The 4,266-nt window shown below is 42.1% G+C and overlaps 1 non-coding gene across 1 annotated transcript; it reads left to right on the top strand.

Annotated features, from left to right (window-relative positions):
* The first annotated feature begins 4,158 nt into the window (after positions 1 to 4,158).
* LOC130953937 (small nucleolar RNA R71) lies at positions 4,159 to 4,266 on the top strand. The gene has a single exon (XR_009076097.1). It is a non-coding gene; the product is annotated as a small nucleolar RNA R71 (small nucleolar RNA).

Here is a 4,266-nt window from a genome sequence, read left to right as displayed (position 1 = left end):
CTAAACTTAATTCGGTGTGTGAACACCAAACTTAGTTCTTTGCTTAATTCAACAAATTGAATACATGCAGAAACCTTGTGTGCTTTTTATTAAAAAACAACTATAAGCTAAAAAGACAACTATGCATTAGAGGTTAGACCTCTGTCAAGTGAGTTCTCTGGGTGCTAGAGCAATGCTTTATCACTGAAGGGTTGCAATGCACTATTCAGCTGGAGTTTTTGGTAGAACACCAAGCTTAGAGTCCTATATTCACCCTTGAATTATTTTGGTGTGTGACACCAAACTTAGCTACTCACACAACAGAGAATTCAACTTAAAGTTTTTATTGAGAAATTTATGAAAAGAGAATTACCTCAGGTTGGGTTGCCTCCCAACAAAGCACTTTTTTTAGCGTCGCTAGCTCAACGATTCCTTCCTTAGTTAAGGTTATACTTCTGTTTGGGGATTTCCCCCATGCTACCCAAGTAGTGTTTGAGTCTTTGTCCATTCACAGTGAATTTCCTCTTTGAGCTTTCTTCCTTTATTTCTATGTGTCCATAAGGTGAGACTTTTGTGACTAGAAAGGGCCCCGACCATCTTGATTTGTGTTTCCCAGGAAAGAGTTTCAGTCTGGAGTTGTAAAGAAGCACATATTGTCCTTCTTTGAAACTTCTTGGTGCCAGGTTGAGATCATGTCTCCTTTTTGCTTTTTCCTTATAGATCTTGGTATTTTCATAGGCTTGAGACCTAAACTCTTCCAATTCTTAAAGCTGCAACACCCTCTTTTCACCAGCAGCGGTGCTGTCCAGGTTCAGCATCTTAAGAGCCCAAGAGGCTTTGTGCTCCAGCTCTAATGGCAAGTGACAGGCCTTTCCGTATACCAGTTGATATGGGGACATCCCAATTGGTGTTTTGAAGGCTGTCCTGTATGCCCAAAGAGCATCATCTAGCTTCTTCGTCCAGTCCTTTCTTGATATCCCCACAGTCTTTTCCAAGATCCTTTTCAACTCTCGGTTAGATATCTCTGTTTGCCCACTTGTTTGGGGATGATAAGGTGTGGCAACCTTATGCTTCACCCCATATCTTAGGAGTAGGGTCTCCAATGGTCTATTGCAGAAATGGCTCCCTCCATCACTGATGAGGGCTCTTGGGACTCCAAATCTGGTGAAGATATTCTTTCGAAGAAAGTTTATGACTACCTTGTTGTCATTGGTTGGGGTTGCCACGGCCTCCACCCACTTAGATACGTAGTCCACTGCCACCAAGATATACTTGTTCGAATATGAGGGTGGGAATGGTCCCATGAAATCGATCCCCCATACATCGAGCAGTTTAAGCTCTAGAATGTATTGTTGTGGCATCTCATTTCTCTTGGGCAGGTTGCCAGCCCTTTGGCATTCATTGCAGCTTCTCACCAATTCCTTAGCATCCTTGAAGATAGTGGGCTAGAAAAACCCACATTGCAGTACTTTTGCGGCAGTTCTTTCTCCTCCAAAATGACCTCCATAGCTAGCACTATGACAACTCCACAAGACCTCTCGTCTTTCTTCTTCTGAAATGCACCTCCTAAGGATTTCATCTGAGCATTTTTTGAAGATATAGGGTTCATTCCAAATGAAATACTTAGCATCATTGATGAGTTTTCTTCTTTGATGTTTGTTGATCCCAGGGGGTAGTCACCAGCTGCTTTAAAATTGGCAATATCTACAAACCAGGGTGCTTTGTGAACCAACATTAACTGTTCATCTGGGAAAAACTCATTTACACTTGTATCATGTGTATCATCCTTCTCACAAGGGATTCTGGATAGATGATCTGCTACTTTGTTCTCCACACCCTTTTTATCTCTAATCTCGATGTTGAATTCCAGCATCTGATCCATGAAAGGAAGTGGGAAATGATCTTTTCTTATGGCTTTATTGAGCTTTCTGTAGTCAATACACATCCTCCATCCTGTGACGGTTCTTGTAGGGATTAGCTCATTTCTTTTGTTGGGTACCACAGTGATTCCTCCTTTCTTGGGGACTACTTGAACTGGACTGACCCATGGGCTATCTGAAATTGGGTAGATTACTCCTCCCTACCACAACTTCATGACTTCTTTCTGTACTACTTCCTTCATAGCTGGATTCAACCTCCTTTGGGGCTGAATGGAAGGTTTGGCATCCTCTTTCAAAAGTATCTTATGCATGCATATGGCTGAACTGATTTCCTTCAAGTCAGCAAGTGTCCATCCAATAGCATCCTTATGTTTCTGTAAGACTTGAAGCAACTTTTCCTCTTGTTCTTGGCTGAGGGCTGAATTTATGATCACTGGATAACTTTTATTTTCTCCTAAGTATGCATAATTGAGAGTGAGTGGCAATGCCTTCAGCTCAAGTTTGGGTACTTCTTTTCTTTCATCATTCCCTTCTAGTGTGCCTTGAACATGCATTTCAGCGGCTGCAGCCTCTTCGCTTGATGCTAATTCCTCTTCTTCTGTTAACTCCTCAAGTTCTTCTTCAAGAGTTTCTTACACCACAGCATCCACCGAGTCTAACCTCATACATTCTCCCAATAAGTTGTGTGGGTAACTCATGGCCTTGAATACATTGAATATCATTTTTTCCTCATGTAATCTAAGGACAAGTTCAGCTTTTTGGACATCAATGATGGCTCCGGCAGTGGCCAAGAATGGCCTTCCTAGGATGATGGAAGTCTTAGCTCCTTCCTCCATGTTTAATACTACAAAATCTGCTGGAAAGATGAAGTATCCCACCTTCACCAACAAGTCTTCTACTATTCCGTGGGGAAACTTGAATGATCTGTCTACTAGTTACAAGGCCATTCTTGTTGGTTTGGCTTCCTCAATCCTCATTTTCCGCATCATTGTTAAGGACATCAGATTTATGCTAGCTCCTAGATCACGTAAAGCCTTTTCCACTGTGATTTTCCCTATGATATAAGGGATTTGGAAGCTCCCAGGATCCTTCAATTTCTGGGGCAATTTGTGTTGGATGATGGCACTGCATTCTTCGGTGAGTACCACAGTCTCATTGTTCTTCCAGCTTCTCTTCTTGGTCATCAATTCCTTCAAGAACTTGGCGTAGAGTGGCATTTGCTCTATTGCTTCAGCAAAGGATATGTTGATTTGTAGTTTCTTGAAGATTTCAAAGAATCTTGAGAATTGGTTATCCTCTCCCTTCTTCTTTAACTGCAACTGCTGGGGGTATGGAGCTTTTGAAAGGCATGGTTTGAGTGCTTCTCCTTCTAGATGTGACTTAGGAGTGGAGACTCGAGTTCCCTCTTGTCCCTTGTCTTCTTCATCCAAATTCTTCTCTGGTGGTTTCTTATGGGTCTCCTTCAATTCCTTCCCATTTTTGAGGCTGATAGCTTGACATTGCTCCCTTGGCACTGAGTTAGTGTTGCTGCAAATGTTGTGTCCAGGGGCTTGCTTGAATAAGTAACAAATCTGTGTTTCAAGTTTCTTGATGGCAGCATTTGATTCTGTATGTTGGATCACACTTCTTCCCGGAAAGCTTTACTATCTTAAATTTCCTTACATATGCTTCCAAGTAGAGTCTCAATCTTGGAAAGTCTATCCTCAGTTAGTGATGATGGATTGAGATTAGGTGGTTGAGAAGGGTGGTTAGGTGAGTGTTGATAGGATTTCTGTGAGGTATGTTGGTGAGTTGCATTGTTGTTAGAATTGTGGTTGTGGCGTCTCTGGTCTTGGCCTTGGTCTTGTTGATTCCCCCATCCAAAGTTAGGGTGATTTCTCCATCTAGAGTTGTAAGTTTTGGAGTATGGATCATGGATTTGTCTAGGTGAGTTTCCAACATAGTCGGCTTGTTCACAGTCACCTTCTTCTCCTATATTCACTCCTTCTTGAGCTGGTGATGAAGTGATGACTGCTGTAACTTGGTTTTCCTTCACCTTTTTGGTAAGATCTGCTAGCTGCTTGGTGATCATCTTATTTTGAGCTACCAATGTATCCATGTGGTTCAGCTCCATTACTCCTCGAGTGTTGCTTCTTTCAGAGGCATAGAAGTAGTCATTCTCAGCTACCGTCTCAATGACATCTATGGCTTCTTCAATGGTTTTCTTCTTGTTTAGAGAGCCTCCTGAGGAATGGTCTACAGACTTCTTTGATTCATAAGAGAGACCTTCATAGAAAATATGAAGTTGAACCCATTCATTAAACATGTCTGGTGGGCATCTTCTTGTTAAGTCCTTGAACCTCTCCCATGCCTCATAGAGAGTCTCACCATCTTGTTGCCTGAAAGTTTTCACCTCAGCTCTCAGCCT

Source organism: Arachis stenosperma, chromosome 9 (assembly GCF_014773155.1).
Source record: "Arachis stenosperma cultivar V10309 chromosome 9, arast.V10309.gnm1.PFL2, whole genome shotgun sequence".
Classification (NCBI taxonomy): Eukaryota; Viridiplantae; Streptophyta; class Magnoliopsida; order Fabales; family Fabaceae; genus Arachis; species Arachis stenosperma.
This window is presented reverse-complemented; position numbering and strand designations above follow the sequence as displayed.